The 18,676-nt window shown below is 55.3% G+C and overlaps 1 protein-coding gene across 2 annotated transcripts in view; it reads right to left on the minus strand.

The window, feature by feature from the left end:
* The window catches only part of mto1 (mitochondrial tRNA translation optimization 1), a 44,897-nt gene extending 39,432 nt beyond the window's left edge, over positions 1 to 5,465 (minus strand). The window contains exon 1 of one of the 2 annotated variants that reach the window (XM_063062993.1): positions 5,352 to 5,465. The gene's annotated coding sequence lies outside the window, so the exon portion shown is untranslated. The remainder of the gene's footprint in view (positions 1 to 5,351) is intronic. The other variant, XM_063062994.1, reaches the window with a different exon arrangement.
* Between the last annotated feature and the right edge of the window lie 13,211 nt (positions 5,466 to 18,676).

Below are 18,676 nucleotides of genomic sequence, written 5' to 3' on the forward strand. Positions count from 1 at the left end.
ACGGGGAGGGAGGGGGTGACGGAGGGGGTGGAGGTGACGGAGGGGGAGGGGTGATGGAGACGGGGAGGGAGGGGTGATGGAGGGGGAGAGGGGGGATGGAGACGGGAGGGAGGGGGTGACGGAGACGGGGAGGGAGGGGGTGACGGGGAGGGAGGGGGTGACGGAGACGGGGAGGGAGGGGGTGACGGAGGGGGAGGGGTGACGGAGACGGGGAGGGAGGGGGTAACGGGGAGGGAGGGGGTGACGGAGACAGGGAGGGAGGGGTGACGGGGAGGGAGGGGGACGGAGGGGGAGGGAGGGGAGAGGGAGGGGGACGGAGGGGGAGGGGTGACGGAGGGGGAGGGAGGGGGGACGGCGGGGGAGGGGGACGGAGGGGGAGGGAGGGGGGACGGAGGGGGAGGGGTGACGGAGGGGGAGGGAAGGGGAGGGAGGGAGGGGTAACGGAGGGGGAGGGGTGACAGAGGGGGAGGGGGACGGAGACGGGGAGGGAGGGGGGACGGAGACGGGGAGGGAGGGGGTGATGGAGGGGGAGGGGGACGGAGACAGGGAGGGAGGGGGTGATGGAGGGGGAGGGGGGACGGAGATGGGGAGGGAGGGGGGACGGAGATGGGGAGGGAGGGGGTGACGGAGGGGGAGGGGGGACGGAGACAGGGAGGGAGGGGGTGACGGAGGGGAAGGGGGGACGGAGGGGGAGGGGGGAACAGAGACGTGAGGGAGGGGGTGACGGAGACGGGGAGGGAGGGGGTGACGGAGGGGGAGGGGTGACGGAGATGGGGAGGGAGGGGGGACAGAGGGGGAGGGGTGACGGAGACAGGGAGGGAGGGGGTGACGGAGGGGGAGGGGGGACGGAGACGGGAAGTGAGGGGGTGACGGAGGGGGAGGGGGGCGGAGGGGGAGGGGTGACGGAGACGGGGAGGGAGGGGGTGACAGAGACGGGGAGGGAGGAGGTGAAGGGGAGGGAGGGGGTGACGGAGGGGGAGAGGTGACGGAGGGGGAGAGGTGACGGAGGGGGAAGGGGGACGGAGACGGGGAGGGAGGGGGTGACAGAGACAGGGAGGGAGGGGGTGACGGAGGGAGGGGGTGACGGAGGGGGAGGGGTGATGGAGGGGGAGGGGGGACGGAGACGTGGAGGGAGGGGGTGACGGAGGGGGAGGGGTGATGGAGGGGGAGGGGGTGACGGAGACAGGGAGGGAGGGGGTGACGGGGAGGGAGGGGGTGACGGAGACGGGAAGGGAGGGGGTTACGGAGGGGGAGGGGGACGGAGACAGGGAGGGAGGGGGTGACGGAGTGGGAGGGGGTGACGGAGACGGGGAGGGAGGGGGGACGGAGATGGGGAGGGAGGGGGTGTTGGAGGGGGAGGGGGGACAGAGGGGGAGGGGGACGGAGACGGGGAGGGAGGGGGGACGGAGGGGGAGGGAAGGGGGAGGGAGGGAGGGGTGACGGAGGGGGAGGGGTGACAGAGGGGGAGGGTGACGGAGACGGGGAGGGAGGGGTGACGGAGACGGGGAGGGAGGGGGGACGGAGACGGGGAGGGAGGGGGGACGGAGACGGGGAGGGAGGGGGTGATGGAGGGGGAGGGGGACGGAGACGGGGAGGGAGGGGGGACGGAGATGGGGAGGGAGGGGGTGACGGAGGGGGAGGGGGGACGGAGACAGGGAGGGAGGGGGTGACGGAGGGGGAGGGGGGACGGAGGGGGAGGGGGGAACAGAGACGGGGAGGGAGGGGGTGACGGAGACGGGGAGGGAGGGGGTGACGGAGTGGGAGGGGGTGACGGAGGGGGAGGGAGGGGGGACGGAGACAGGGAGGGAGGGGGGACGGAGATGGGGAGGGAGGGGGTGATGGAGGGGGGAGGGGGACAGAGGGGGAGGGGGACGGAGACGGGGAGGGAGGGGGGACGGAGGGGGAGGGAAGGGGAGGGAGGGAGGGGTGACGGAGGGGGAGGGGTGACAGAGGGGGAGGGTGACGGAGACGGGGAGGGAGGGGTGACGGAGACGGGGAGGGAGGGGGGACGGAGACGGGGAGGGAGGTGGTGATGGAGGGGGAGGGGGACGGAGACGGGGAGGGAGGGGGGACAGAGATGGGGAGGGAGGGGGTGACGGAGGGGGAGGGGGAACGGAGACAGGGAGGGAGGGGGTGACGGAGGGGGAGGGGGGACGGAGGGGGAGGGGGGAACAGAGACGGGGAGGGAGGGGGTGACGGAGACGGGGAGGGAGGGGGTGTCGGAGGGGGAGGGGTGACGGAGACGGGGAGGGAGGGGGGACAGAGGGGGAGGGGTGACGGAGACAGGGAGGGAGGGGGTGACGGAGGGGGAGGGGGGACGGAGACGGGAAGTGAGGGGGTGACGGAGGGGGAGAGGTGACGGAGGGGGAGAGGTGACGGAGGGGGAGAGGTGACGGAGGGGGAAGGGGGACGGAGACGGGGAGGGAGGGGTGACGGAGACGGGGAGGGAGGGGGAGGGAGGGGGTGACGGAGGGGGAGGGGTGACTTGAGGGGGAGGGAGGGAGGGAGGGAGGGAGGGGTGATGGAGGGGGATGGGTGACAGAGGGGGAGGGGGACGGAGACGGGGAGGGAGGAGGGACGGAGATGGGGAGGGAGGGGTTGACAGAGGGGGAGGGGGGACGGAGACGGGGAGGGAGGGGGTGATGGAGGGGGAGGGGGACGGAGACAGGGAGGGAGGGGGTGACGGAGTGGGAGGGGGTGACGGAGGGGGAGGGGGGACGGAGACGGGGAGGGAGGGGGGGCGGAGGGGGAGGGAAGGGGAGGGAGGGAGGGGTGACGGAGGGGGAGGGGTGACAGAGGGGGAGGGTGACGGAGACGGAGGGGAGGGAGGGGGTGACGGAGGGGGAGGGGGGAACAGAGACGGGGAGGGAGGGGGTGACGGAGACGGGGAGGGAGGGGTGACGGAGACAGGGAGGGAGGGGGTGACGGAGACAGGGAGGAGGGGGGACGGAGACGGGAAGTGAGGGGGTGACGGAGGGGAGGGGGGGGCGGAGGGGGAGGGGTGACGGAGACGGGGAGGGAGGAGGTGACGGGGAGGGAGGGGGTGACGGAGGGGGAGGGGTGACGGAGGGGGAGAGGTGACGGAGGGGGAGAGGTGACGGAGGGGGAAGGGGGACGGAGACGGGGAGGGAGGGGGTGACAGAGACAGGGAGGGAGGGGGTGACGGAGACGGGGAGGGAGGGGGTGACGGAGGGGGAGGGGTGATGGAGGGGGAAGGGGGACGGAGACGGGGAGGGAGGGGGTGACGGAGGGGGTGGGGGTGACGGAGGGGGAGGGGTGATGGAGACGGGGAGGGAGGGGTGATGGAGACGGGGAGGGAGGGGTGACGGAGGGGGAGGGGGGATGGAGACGGGGAGGGAGGGGTGACGGAGACGGGGAGGGAGGGGGTGACGGAGACGGGGAGGGAGGGGGACGGAGGGGGAGGGAGGGGGGACGGAGGGGGAGGGAGGGGGGACGGAGGGGGAGGGGTGACGGATGGGGAGGGAGGGGGGAGGGAGGGGGGACGGAGGGGGGACGGAGGGGGGACGGAGGGGGAGGGGTGACGGATGGGGAGGGAGGGGGGACGGCGGGGGAGGGGGGACGGAGGGGGAGGGGTGACGGAGGGGGAGGGAGGGGGAGGGAGGGAGGGGTGACGGAGACGGGGAGGGAGGGGGACGGAGGGGGAGGGAGGGGGGACGGAGGGAGAGGGAGGGAGGGAGGGGGGACGGAGGGGGAGGGGGGTGGGAGGGGGAGGGGGGGAGGGAGGGGTGACAGAGGGGGAGGGAGGGAGAGGGAGGGAGGGGGAGGGAGGGAGAGGGAGGGAGGGGGAATGGAGGGGGAGGGAGGGGGAGGGGGGACGGAGGGGGAGGGAGGGGGAGGGGGGGACGGAGGGGGAGAGGTGACGGAGCGGGAGGGAGGGAGGGGTGACGGAGACGGGGAGGGAGGGGGAGGGAGGGGGACGGAGGGGGACGGAGGGGGAGGGAGGGGGGACGGAGGGGGAGGGGTGACGGAGGGGGAGGGGTGGGGGAGGGAGGGAGGGGGGACGGAGGGGGAGGAGGGAGGGGGGGGGAGGGAGGGGGGGCGGAGGGGGAGGGAGGGGGAACGGAGGGGGAGGGAGGGAGGGGGGACGGAGGGGGAGGGAGGGGGGAGGGGGAGGGAGTGGGGACGGAGGGGGAGGGGGGGGGACGGAGGGGGAGGGAGGGAGGGGGGACGGAGGGGGAGGGAGGGGGAGGGAGGGGGGACGGAGAGGAAGGGAGGGGGAATGGAGGGGGAGGGAGTGGGGACGGAGGGGGAGGGGGGACGGAGGGGGAGGGAGGGGGGAGGGAGGGGGGACGGCGGGGGATGGCGGACGGAGGGGGAGGGAGGGGGACGGAGGGGGAGGGGGAGGGAGGGGGAGGGGGAGGGGTGACGGAGGGGGAGGGAGGGGGAGGGAGGGAGGGGGGACGGAGGGGGAGGGGTGACTGAGGGGGAGGGAGGGGGGGAATGGAGGGGGAGGGAGGGAGGGGGACGGAGGGGGAGGGGGGGAGGGGGGGAGGGAGGGGGAGGGGGGACGGAGGGGGAGGGAGGGGGAGGGAGGGTGGGGGAGGGGGGACGGAGGGGGAGGGAGGGAGGGGGGACGGAGGGGGAGGGGTGACGGAGGGGGAGGGAGGGGGAGGGAGGGAGGGGTGACGGAGACGGGGAGGGAGGGGGACGGAGGGGGAGGGAGGGGGGACGGAGGGGGAGGGGTGACGGAGGGGGTTGGAGTGGGGACGGCGGGGGAGGGGGGACGGAGGGGGAGGGGTGACGGAGGGGGAGGGGTGACGGAGGGGGAGGGAGGGGTGACGGAGGGGGAGGGAGGGGGGGGGAGGGAGGGGGGACGGAGGGGGAGGGGTGACGGAGGGGGAGGGAGGGAGGGGGGACGGAGGGGGACGGAGGGGGAGGGGGGCGGAGGGGGAGGGAGGGGGAGGGAGCGTGGGAGGGGGGACGGAGGGGGAGGGGGGCGGAGGGGGAGGGAGGGAGGGGGGACAGAGGGGGAGGGAGGGGGAGGGAGGGTGGGAGGGGGGACGGAGGGGGAGGGGGGCGGAGGGGGAGGGAGGGAGGGGGGACGGAGGGGGAGGGAGTGGGGACGGAGGGGGCTGGAGGGAGGGGGGACGGAGGGGGAGGGGGGGAGGGAGGGAGGGGGGACGGCGGGGGAGGGGTGACGGAGGGGGAGGGGGGGAGAGGTTGACAGAGCCGGAGTAAGTTGTAGGGGAGTTTGTCTTAGGGGGCAAGGGTCAAATGGGGAGAGATGGGTGAAAGAGGGAGCTGACAGGGAGGATGTACGAAAGTTTAAAAACCAATTTCTCCTCCGAACGCGTCTTTGCAAAATCCACCCCGCAAATATCAAAACCAACCTCGGGTGCGCCTGCTGCGGCCTCAGCAGACCCGGTCCTCGGTCCCCGGTCCCCGCACTCCCGGCGCCGGGTCAAGCGCACAGAGCGATGGCTGTGGACGGGATGGCCTCGCCAGCAGGGGCACTGAGCGGACGGCCTCCCCCGGCTCCGCCGCCTGCAGCCCGACAGCAGCACAGCAGCCGATCTCACCCGCTGTACATGGGACAAAATGCACTCGGTTACAGTTTGGGATCTAATCCTGGATCCAGGGGGATGAGGTTGGGGGTGTTACACGTAGAGGAAAAGATCTCCGGGAGTAGATCACATACCGGGATCTAATATAGAGGTCACTGGGTTTATATCTGCAATAACAGATCGCCAGGTGTAAATTACAAACTGGGATCTAATCCAGGGATTCAGGGTTTATATACAGAATAACAGATCCCTGGGAGTGGGTTACAGGCTGGGATCTAATCCAGGGGTTCAGTGGGGTTTATATACAGAATAACAGATCCCTGGAAGTGGGTTACAGGCTGGGATCTAATCCAGGGGTTCAGTGGGGTTTATACAGAATAACAGATCCCTGGGAGTGGGTTACAGGCTGGGATCTAATCCAGGGGTTCAGTGGGGTTTATACAGAATAACAGATCCCTGGGAGTGGGTTACAGGCTGGGATCTAATCCAGGGGTTCAGTGGGGTTTATACAGAATAACAGATCCCTGGGAGTGGGTTACAGGCTGGGATCTAATCCAGGGGTTCAGTGGGGTTTATATACAGAATAACAGATCCCTGGGAGTGGGTTACAGGCTGGGATCTAATCCAGGGGTTCAGTGGGGTTTATACAGAATAACAGATCCCTGGGAGTGGGTTACAGGCTGGGATCTAATCCAGGTGTTTGAGAGAGTTTGTTTGTTTGTTCAGAGATGCAGCAGGGAATGGGCCTAATCACAGAGCAATTAACCTACTAACCAACACGTCTTTGGAATATGAGAGGAAACCGGAGCATCCGGAAGAAGCCCAAACGGTCATGGAGAGACCGTCCAAACTCCTGACAGACGTTTCCAAAACTGAACTCTGAACCCCAACATCCCAAGCTGAGTGTTACCATGGTACCCAATGCTACCGTGGCACCGTGACACAGAGAGTAACAGATCCCGGGAATGTGCCACCGGCTGGAATCAAGTGGCTACTGTGTCCTGGATATTTGTAGAGTCCTGAGGGTGGAAATAGGCCATTCAGCCCAGCTGGTCCATGCTGGCCATAAGCCAGGGATACATGCCTATGTTTGGCCCGGATCTCTCTAAACCTTTCTTATGCACCGACCTGTCTGTGTTAATGTACCCGCATCAACATCTGGCAGCTCATACCATATACAGACCACCTTCTGGGTGAAAACAAAAGTTGCCCCTCAGGTCCCAGTGGGATCTCTCCACTCTCACCTTCAATCTGTGCCAGGATATGTCTTGTTCTCATTGTTACCATCAGGAAGGAGGTACAGAAGCCTGAAGACACACACTCAGTGATTCAGGAACAGCTTCTTCCCCTCTGTCATCCGATTTCTGAATGGACATTGAGCCCCAAACTCTACGTCATGACTTATTAAATTTCTATTTTGCACTACTTATATAATTTGACTATTCAATATGTATACTTACTGTAATTTAAAGTTTTTTCTCTGTTTTTATGTATTGCATTGTACTGTTGCTGCAAAGACAGCAAATTTCATGATGTATGTTGGCGACATTGATCCTGATTCCTAGGTTGTTAGGGGAGTGGGGGGGGGTCTTCTGTCACACCCCTGAACTGTAGATGGGGGCGAATGCTGTGTGCATAGACTGACCCCACCCAGGGAAGTACAGACTGTCCCATCACACCCCTGAACTGTAGATGTGGAGCAGGTTATGCGGAGTTATTTACCCCGGGATCTGTGGCCCGTCGCCTGTTCCTTGTGGACACTGGAGTTCCGTTTCTGGTTGGTAACGATCCCCAGGATATCAGTAAGGCCACTGACCATCAGGAAATCCGACATGGACGGTCCCATGTCTGGGTGGGAAAGGAGGAGAATTGGGCAAGAGGCAAGCAACCCTATCCCATAAAAAAATTAAGAGCCACAGCGACACCTACAGAAGCTGCAAGGACCTCATGCCTGAGACAGGAAGGATCAATGTTTCCTCTAATCTTTTTTTTACAGCTGCACGGTCCAACCATGGCTCTGACCAGGAAATATTTTCATAGCCTGAAAAATGCATGGCACTTGAATAAATCATCATGTAAGAGATAATTCGAGCTGCATGGTAACAAAGGCAATGTGTGTGGGAGCATTTCAGTCACAGTGCGGCCGCAGTAAGAGGGAACAGTGGAAAAGTACACCACAAAGGTGGGCTACACATGGAGACAACATGAAAGCTTAGCCCAGGACAGACCACTTCAGCAAGCTACTGTTGGCGGCCTGTGCCCCAGCAGGGATAAGTACACAAGTAACCGTTTGTCAACAGGTGACTGCTGGATGCTTTCTCGCTGGAGTGAAACACTTGAGACGGGGTCCAGGTCTTGTTATGTCCGGTCAGGGGCTGTTTCGTGGTCCCTTGGATGCTGGACGCTGACCAGTAACCATCAATGGTTTGCTCCAGATGATCGAAGGTGCGAGGGTTGGTCATGCACAAAGCCACTGATGGTCTGCCGGGCTCAGAACAACTTGTCGGGCTTGTAGGGGTAGACTGGGGGGGCAGCACGGGGATGTGGGTTTAGGGGCAGGGATGAGGGAGTTCGAGATCAGGGGCAGAAGCCGGTGTTCGTAGTCCAGGTCAGAGAGCTCCACAGTTGAAGGCTAGTGATCCCCATGGATGGATGTCCGGTCAGCAGGTACTGAGGACAAAGACCAGCAATCCCTGTGCTCAGCTGATCCTGTGGACAAGGACTAGTGACCGCCCCCCCCCCAAGGTTAGCAGATCCAGGGTCAAAGGTCTCTGTTGGCAAGAGGCACAAGGGCCTGTGACACTCCCCTGCCCCCGTCGATGAGTCCAAGGGTTGGAGGTTCATAAAGGTTAAGGCCCTGTGTTCAAGGTCATATGATCAGCAAATCCTGGAATTGACATCTGAAGGTCAAATGCCGGCAAGCCGGAGGCCAAATGTCTGCCAGTGACTGAAGGTTGGAGGCCCAAAGGCAGCCTGTCCTGGCGGGGGTGGGGGGGGGGCAGTGTTATTTACAAGTTGTGACATTTACAAGTGTTAGAGGAAGGCAGTGTCTATTGTAGGAGGTACAGAAGCCTGAAGGCACACACTCAGTGATTCAGGAACAGCTTCTTCCCCTCTGCCATCCAATTCCTAAATGGACATTGAACCCTTGGACACTACCTCACTTTTTAAATATATATTATTTCTGTTTTTTGCACGATATTCAATCTATTCAATATACGTATACCGCAATTTATTTATTATTATTTTATTATTTAGTTTTTTTCCTTCTAGATTATGTGTTGCATTGAACCGTTGCTGCTAAGTTAACACATTTCACGTCACGTGTGGGTGATAATAAACCTGATTCTGATTATAAGGGAAGCATTGTTGAGGATCTCTACAACCCATCCCACAATCTCTTTGACCCACTAGCATCGGAAAGGAGGTAGAGGAGCCTCAGGACTAGGGCCAGCAAACTGGGTAACAACTTCTTCCCTTGGGCTCTGAGATGAAAGAATACCCTCCACCAACAAGGTCTCGTCACTAGGCCAGCGAGCTGTTTACAGTACCTGTGCTGCTCACTACATTTGAATTATACTTTACCAACCTACTTATGGTAATATTTTCATTTATGAGCTGTGTGTGACTTCAGTTTTGTGGGTGCACTGTGGTCCGGAGGAACGTGGTTGTATATACATACAGACAGATGACAATAAAGTTGAACTTGGTGCCTGAATGTGGGGGCAACACTTGCAGCTGCCCCCAGCACATCTCTAGGTTGTGTTGGCTGTTACCATAAAACAATGCTTTTCACTGTATGTTTTGATGTACACGTGATAAATAAATCTGAATCTTCAACCTCCACATCTGTCTTCCCATGGGCCCGGTCTGATCCCAAAGAGGGGAGCGATCTTATCCCAACTCCAGTTAACAAGTTCCCACAGACAGTTTTGAGGTTAAGAGCTACAGGTTTGCAGATATCACTGTAGTGGGTCATAGCTCAAATAACAAGGATTCGCAGTACAGGAAGGAGATAGAGAGCCTAGTGACATAGAGAACTACTCCCTCAATGTCAACAATCGAGCTGCTCATTGACTTCAGAGAGGGAGCCACTGTGCAAACTGTCATCTACATCAACAGTGCTGAGGCTGATAGGTTCAGGTTTGCAGGAGTGAAGATCACCAACAGCCTTTCCTGGTCCAATCATGTAAACATCACTGCCAAGAAAGTTCACCAGCACCTCTACTGCCTCAGACAGTTAAAGTTCAAAGTTCACAGTAAATTTATGATCAAAGTACATATATGTCACCATATGCAACCCTGAGTCATTTTTGTAGGCAAACTCAATAAATCTATCATATAATAACCATAACAGAATCAACAAAAGACCACCTAACTTGGATGTTCAACTTGAGTGCAGATAACAAATCTTGCAAATAAAAAAGAAATAATAATAATAATAAATAAAGCAATAAATATCAAGAGGTGTACAGTCCTTGAAAGTGATTCCATTCGTTGTGAGAACATTTCAGTGATGGGGCAAGTGAAGTTATTCACTTTGGTTCAGAGTCTGATGGTTGAAGGGTGTGAGTCTTGAGGCTCCTGTACTTTTTTCCTGGGGGGCAGCGAGAACAGAGCACAAGTGGTGGGGGGGTCTCTGATGGTAGATGCTACTTTCCTGCAACAGTGTTTCATACAGATATGCTCAAAGGTGAGGATGGCTTTACCAGTCCAAATCCACCTCTTTTTTGTGGATTTTCCCATTCAAGGGCTTTGGTGTTGCCATACCAGGCTGTAATGCAGCCAGTCAATCTACTCTCCACCAAACATCTATAAAAGATCGTTAACAATTTAGATGTCCTGCCAAACCTTCGCAAACTCCCAAGGAAGTAGAAGTGCTGCTGTGCTTTCTTCGTCATTGTGTTTACGTGCTCAGCCCAGGACAGGTTGCCAAAATAATCAGACTGGGGAATTTAAAACTGCTGACCCTTTCCACCTCTGATCATTTGATGAGGACTGGCTCATGAACCTCTGGTTTCCCTCTCCTGAAGTCAATAATCAGCTCCTTGATCTCACTGATATTGAGTAAGAGGGACGACTGCACAAGTGCATGGACGTCAGCGAGTTAGACCAGCGCGAAGAGGTTAAACGGAGGCAGTTTTACAGAGCGGGCATTCAAGTAGAGGGGGGGAGAGTAGGAGGGCTTTGGCTCAATGGGGCTTCGGCAGTAACAGGTTGAGGCGTGGTAGGTTACCTGTGTAGACTAGAAACAGTAAGTATGCCTGTGAGGCCAGTGTTCTGTACTGGGTGTCAGATGTGGGAAGTCCTGGAGTCTCCCAGCCTCCCAGATGGCCACATCTGCGCCAGGTGCAGTGAGTCGCAGCTCCTTAGGGACCAGGTTAAGGAAATGGAGATGCAGCTCGATGACCTTCGTCTGGTCAGGGGGTAGTAAGGAGGTGATAGAGAGGAGCTATAGGCAAGTAGTCACACCTGGGCCTCCAGAGACAGATAACTGGGTAACAGTCAGTAGAGGGAAGGGCAGGAGTCAGATACTAGAGAGTACACCTGTAGCTGTCCCCCTTAACAATAAGTACTCCTGTTTGAGTACTGTTGGGGGGAACGGCCTACCTGGGGGAAGCATCAGTGGCCGTGCCTCTGGCACAGAGTCTGGCCCTGTGGCTCAGAAGGGGAGGGAAAGGAAGAGGATGGCGGCAGTGATAGGGGACTCTATAGTTAGGGGGTCAGACAGGCGATTCTGTGGACGCAGGGAAGAAACAAGGATGGCTATTTGCCTCCTAGGTGCCAGGGTCCAGGATGTTTATGATCGCATCCATGATATCCTGACGCGGGAAGGTGAACAGCTAGAGGTCGTGATATATATTGGTACCAACGACGTAGGTAGGAAAAGGGAGGAGGTCCTGAAAACTGACTACAGGGATTTAGGAAGGAAGTTGCTTCCTGTGATTGCTCCCTGTGCCACGTGACAGTGAGTATAGAAATAGAATGAGGTGGAGGATAAATGTGTGGCTGAGGGATTGGAGCAGGGGGCAGGGATTCAGCTTTCTGGATCATTGGGACCTCTTTTGGGGCAGGCAAATTGGACGGGTTGCACTTGAATCCGAAGGGGACCAATATCCTGGCGGGGAGGTTTGCCGAGGCGACTGGGGAGAGTTTAAACTAGAATTGCTGGGGGGTGGGAATCAACCTGAAGAGGCGGAGGAAGGGGCCGTTGGCTCACAAATAGAGAAAGTTTGGAGACCGTGCAAGGGTGGATAGGCATGTGATAGAGAAGGGATGTGCTCAGACTGATGGTTTGAGATGTGTATTTAATGCAAGGAGTGTTATGAACAATGCAGATGAGCTTACTGCGTGGATCAGCACTTGAAGCTATGATGTTGTGGCCATTACAGAAACTTGGATGGTGCATGGTGCAGGGGCAGGAATGGCTACTCAGTGCCAGGCTTTAGATGTTTCGGAAAGGACAGGGAAGGAGGCAAAAGAGGTGGGGGCGTGGCACTGCTGATCAGAGATAGTGTCAGGGCTGCAGTAAAGGAGGAAGTCATGGAGGGATTGTCTACCGAGTCTCTGTGGGTGGAAGTTAGAAACAGGAATGGGTCAATAGCTCTACTGGGTTCTTTTATAGACCACCCAGTAGTAACAGGGACATCAAGGAGCAGATAGGGAGATAGATTCTGGAAAGGTGTCGTGGTGGTGGTGGTGGGAGATTTTAATTTCCCAAATATTGACTGGCATCTCCCTAGAGCAAGGGTTTAGATGGGGTGGAGTTTATTAGGTATGTTCAGGAAGGTTTCCTGACACAACAAGTAGATACATCTATAAGAGAAGAGACTGTACTTGATCTGGTATTGAGAAATGAACCTGGTCAGCTGTCAGGTCTCTCAGTGGGAGAGCATTTTGAAGATGGTGATCACAATTCTATCTCCTTTACCATAGCATTGGAGAGGAATAGGAACAGACAAGTTAGGGAAACGTTTAATTGGAGTAAGGGGAAATATTAGGCTATCAGGCAGGAACGGGGAAGCATAAATTGGAAACAGATGTTCTCAGGGAAATGCGGCAAATGTTCAGGGGATATTTGCGTGGCATTCTGCATAGGTATGTTCCAATGAGACGGAAAAGACCGTAAGGTATAGGAACCATGGTGTACAAAGGCTGTTGAAAATCCAATCAAGAAGAAAAGAAAAGCTTACAAAAGGTTCAAAAATCTAGGTAATGATAGAGATCAAGAAGATTATAAGGCTAGCAGGAAGGAGCTCAAGAATGAAATTAGGAGAGCCAGAAGGGGCCATGAGAAGGCCTTGGCAAGAAGGATTAAGGAAAACTCCCCCAAGGCATTCTACAAGTGTGTGAAGAGCAAGTGGATAAAACGTGAGGGAATATGAACAATCAAGTGTGATAATGGAAAAGTGTGTATGGAACCGGAGGAGATAACAGAGATACCTAATGAATACTTTACTTCAGTATTCACTATGGAAAAGGATCTTGGCAATTGTAGGGATGAGTTACAGCGGACTGAACAGCTTGAGCATATAGACGTTAAGAAAGAGGATGTACGGGAGCTTTTGGAAAGTGTCAATATGGATAAGTCTCCGGGACCAAATGAGATGTACCCCTGGCTCCTGTGGGAGGAGATTGCTGAGCCTCTGTCAATGCTCTTTGTATCATCACTGGGGACTGGACAGGATCTGGAGGATTGCGGATGTTGTTCCCTTATTCAGGAAAGGGAGTAGAGATAGCCTAGGAAATTATAGACCAGTGAGTCTTACTTCAGTGGTTGGTGAGTTGATGGAAAAGATCCTGAGGCAGGATTTATGAACATTTGGAGAGGTATAATATAATTTGGAATAGTCAGCATGGCTTTGTCAAAAGCAGATTATGCCTTATGAGCTTGATTGAATTTTTTGAGGATGTGACTAAACACATTGATGAAGGTAGAGTAGTAGATGTAGTGTATATGGATTTCAGCAAGGCATTCAATAAGGTACCCCATGCAAGGTTTATTGAGAAATTAAGGAGGCACGGGATCCACAGGGTGTATTTTTGGGCTAATTGAGCAGTCTGGCGCTTTGCCGTCTTGGGTGCTTGGTGAGGTTGAGAGTGAAGTGTGCGGCCCAGAAGCTTGGAAACAGGATGTGAGTCCATAATCGACTTCATTGCTTCTCTCCAATTCAGGCTGAAATTGACAAAGAAGAGAGCTGAGTGCTGTCTGCCTGTGTTTAACCGTTCTTCCTCTCCCCCTTGCTGGTTGCTGTCAGAAGAAAGCGCGGGAGTCTCGTGATCCACGTTGTAAGGATTGATCAGCAAGGTTTGTGGCTGTGGACTCGTCTTGGGGGACTTTGAGGTTCATGTTGCATGTGTTTCTGAATTCTGGTTCCTTGTTTTTGCAGATTTTGAGCAGTTTGATTGGGGCGATCAGTGCGGACTGGGGCACTTTGGTAAAAACTGGCTCTGTGACCTGCCACTGGCTAGCTGCACTCAACGGAACGGAATACTCAGGCTCTGAAAAGCTGTGCCAATCAAATAGCGGGAGTACTCAAGGACATTTTCAACCTCTCACTGCTACGAGTGGAAGTTCCCACTTGCTTCAAAAAGACGACGATTATACCAGTGCGTAATAAGAATAATGCGAGCTGCCTTAAAAGCTACCGCCCGGTAGCACTCACATCGACAATGCTTTGAGAGGTTGGTCATGACTAGACTGAACTCCTGCCTCAGCAAGGACCTGGACCCATTGCAATTTGCCTATCACCACAACAGGTCAAAGGCAGGCACAATTTTAATGGCTCTCCACACAGCCTTAGACCACCCGGACAACACAAACACCTACCTCAGGATGCTGTTCATCCTACAATTCTGATTGAGAAGTTGCAGAACCTGGGCCTCTGTACCTCCCTACCTCCCTTTGCAATTGGATCCTCGACTTCCTCACCAAAAGACTACATCTATGCCGATTAGTGATAATATCTCCTCCTCGTTGAAGATAACACTGTAGCACCTCAGGAGTGTGTGCTTAGCCCACTACCCTACTCTCTGTATACACATGACTGTGTGGCTAGGCATAGCTCAAATGCCATCTATAAATTTGCAGACGATACAACCATTGTTAGTAGAATCTCATGTGGTGACGAGAGGGCGTACAGGAGTGAGATATGCCAACTAGTGGAGTGGTGTCACAGCAACAACCTGGCACTCAATGTCAGTAAGGCGAAAGAACTGATTGTGGAATTCAGGAAGGGTAAGACAAAGGAACACATACCAATCCTCATAGAGGGATCAGAAGTGGAGAGAGTGAGCAGCTTCAAGTTCCTGGGTGTCAAGGTCTCTGAGGATCTAACCTGGTCCCAACATATCGATGTAGTTATAAAGAAGGCAAGGCAGTGGCTATATTTATTATGAGTTTGAAGAGATTTAGCATGTCAACAAATACACAAAAAACTTCTATAGTTGACCCACGGAGAGCATTCTGACAGGTATGGGGTACACACTGTCTGGTATGGGGGCGGGGGGCTACTGCACAGGACTGAAAGAAGCTGCAGATGGTTGTAAATCTAGTCAGCTCCATCTTGGGTACCAGCCTACAAAGTACCCAGGACATCTTCAGGGAGCGGTGTCTCAGAAAGGCAGTGTCCATTATTAAGGACCTCCAGCACCCAGAGCATGCCCTTTTCTCACTGTTAACACCAGGAATGAGGTACAGAAGCCCAAAGGCACACGCTCAGTGATTCAGGAATATCTTCTTCCCCTCTGCCAAATGATTCCTAAACGGACATTGAACCTTTGGACACTACCTCACGTTTTTTTAAATATGCAGTATTTCTGGTTTTTTTGGCACATTTTTAAAAAATCTATTCCATATACGTATACTGCAATTGATTTACTTGTCTATTTAGCATTTTTTTTTCTCTTCTAGATTATGTATTGCATTGAACTGCTGCTGCTGCTAAGTTAACAAATTTCACGTCACGTCAGTGATAATAAACCTGATTCTGATACTCTTAGTTTGATGTTTAATATTCTGTGTAATATTCACTTATTTTTGCTCTTTTAAGCAATTGGTTTTTTTTTGCGTCATAGCAACTGCTCTGCACGTGGCCATAACACACCACAGAAAGTTGTGGACACAGCTCAGGGCTTCACGGAAACCAGCCTCTCCTCAAAGGACTCTCTGCACTTCCTGCTGCCTCAGTAAAGTAGCCAGCATAATCAAAGACACCTCCTATCCCAGACATTCTCTCACAACACGCTGGAGGAACTCAGCAGGTTGGGCAGCATCCGTGGAAACGATGTCGACATTTCAGGCCGGAACCCTTTGTCAGGACTCCAGCCCGGCCCGAAACGTCAACTCATCGTTTCCACAGATGCTGCCCGACCTGCTGAGTTCCTCCAGCTTGTTGTGAGTGTTGCTTTGACCCCAGCATCTGCAGAGTATTTTGTGTTTACCAGCCATTCTCTCATTCTCTGCCTCTATTATCGGACAGAAGATACAGAAGCCTGAAAGCTCATCCCACCAGGATCAAGGGTAGCTTCTGTCCCACTGTTATAAGACTATTGAACCATCCCCTAGTACATTCAGATGGACTCTAGCTTGTTCTGGCCTGCCTGCAATGCACTCTCTCTGTAAGTGTAACACTTTATTTTGCAATCTGCTATTGTTTTACCTTGTACTACCTCAATGCTCAGCGTAATGAACTGATCTGCATGAACAGTATGCAGGACAAGTTTTTCACTAGACCTCAGTACATGTGGCAATGACAAACTAATTGAAACCTTTTTAACTATACCTTTCCCAGTGTGTTTTAAAAATTATTTACATTACTTCCTCATTATCTACCCACCACCCCACGTGGAAAAAAATGTCCCTCAGGTCCTCTGACTCTCTCCCCACCCACCTTAAATCTGTGCCTCTTCCTATAGATGCTGCTTGGCCTGCTGCGTTCACCAGCAACTTTGATGTATGTTGCTTAAATCTGTGCCCTCTGGTTTTATAAATTTCTGTAAGGTCATCCTGTAGCCTCATTCACTCCAGTGAAAACAGTCTCAGCCTGTCTAGTCTCTCTTTATAACTCAAGCCCTCAAGTCTGGTAAAATCCCTGTGAAACTTTTTTGCCCCCTCCCCAGCTTAATCACAGTCCTCCTTTCACTCAGCAACCAGAACTGCACACAGTTCTCCAATTGTAGCCTCATCAATGTTTTGTACAGATGTAACATGACCACGAAACTCCTGTACTCAGTGCCCTGAATGAAGGCCAATCTGCCACCCTGTCTATCTATGCCTGTACCTCCAGGCTCCTTTGTTCTACAGCATGCCCCACGTCATTGCCATTCACTGTGAAAGACCTAACCTGACTGGTCTTCCCAAAATGCAACACCGCCATTTATCCGAATTAAACTCCATTTGCCGTTCCTTGGCCCACTTACACAGCTGACTGAGACTGCCCTATAAACCGATAAACACTGCCGATCACAGCAACTATTTTAGTGTCACCTGCAAATTTACTAACTAGGTCTTGTATATTCTCTCAGAAACTGTTCATATAGATGGCAAGTAAAGATGGGGCCACCACTGACCCCTGGGGAACAGTATTAGTCATGGGCCTCCAGGATGAGAAACAATCTCACACCATCACCCTGAGCCAGTTGTGTCCAATTAGCCAGCTTTCTCTGGATTCAAATCAATCTCAAATTCTATGTTCATTGCAAGGCCAGTGTGCCCTGAGAGCCAAATGCATTCTTCACTGTCCTATCAGCAACATCACTTTCCAGGAACCCTCCGGGTCCCTCTATCCTACAACATGCCATGGGGCACTGCCATCCATCGTGCAGGCAACATTGATCTTCTGGTTTGATGAGAGGAGGGAAGAGCAGGGAAGATGCAGCAACACAAGGCTGCATACTGGGATAGAGAACAGATCTGCTGCTTCTGACAGTTCCCCAGTCCTGAAATGCCCATTTCCTTTGCCCTGCAAAGAGCTTCTTAAACACTTCCATCATATCTACCTCTGGCAGCACATCCCAGGCACCCACCACTCTCTCCGTGCAAAACACCTCGTTCCGCAAATCCAATTTGAATTTCCACCTCGCACATTAAATGCATGCCCTCTGGTATTAGGCATTTCACCTCTGTGGGGGGAAAAAATTCTCAGTGTCTGCTCTGTGTCCTTCATAATCTTATGAACCACTTTCAGTTTACTCCTCAACCTCCACACTGCTTCAGAGAAAACAGCCCATTTATCCAACTTTTCCCTGTAGCTCATGCTGTCGAATTCAGGCAGCATTCTGGTGAACCTTTCCTGCACCCTCTCCAAAGTCTCCACACCCTTCCTGTTATGGTGCAACCAGAACTGAATGTGATACTGCAGACGTGGCCTGACCACCGTTTTATAAAGTTGCCACATAATTTCCTGACTCTCGAACTCAGTGGTTCAACTAGTAAAGGCAAGTGCCCCTTATTTATGATCGTGGGCACGTGGCCAAGTGGTTAAGGCATTGGACTAGCGACCTGAAGGTCGTGAGTTTGATCCCCAGCTGAGGCAACGTGTTTGTGTCCTTGAGCAAGGCACTTAATCACATATTGCTCTGCGACGACACTGGTGCCAAGCTGCGTGGGTCCTAATGCCCTTCCCTTGGACAACATCGGTGTCGTAGAGAAGGGAGACTTGCAGCATGGGCAACTGCTGGTCTTCCATACAACCTTGCCCAGGCCTGCGCCCTGGAGAGTGAAGACTTTTCAGGCACAGATCCATGGTCTGGCAAGACGAACGGATGCCACTTTCATCGATCTGAGAACTTGGACCCCAAAATCCCTCTGTAGTTCATCACTCTTAAGGGTCCTGCCATTAACTGTGTCCTGTCCCTTTACATTTGACTTCCATGGTTTATAAAGCTGCAGCCTGACTTCGTGACTCTCGTACTCCATGTCCCATCTCAGCTGGAGAAGCAGTGTGTTTGGGAGGTGCTCTTGGAGTGGCCCAGGTAAGTAATTGAGGGATATTTTGTAGATGCTGCACATCACAGCTGCAGGTGAGGGGGAGACCGTGTGCTTCAGGGATGAGGGATGAGGGGAGGAGCTGATCAAGCAGACTGCTTTGGTTTTGAGAGTCATTGGAGCCACTTACCCAGGGAAGTGGGGAAGAGTGCCGTCACATCCC

This window comes from Mobula hypostoma, chromosome 11 (genome assembly GCF_963921235.1).
Source record: "Mobula hypostoma chromosome 11, sMobHyp1.1, whole genome shotgun sequence".
NCBI lineage: Eukaryota > Metazoa > Chordata > Chondrichthyes > Myliobatiformes > Myliobatidae > Mobula > Mobula hypostoma.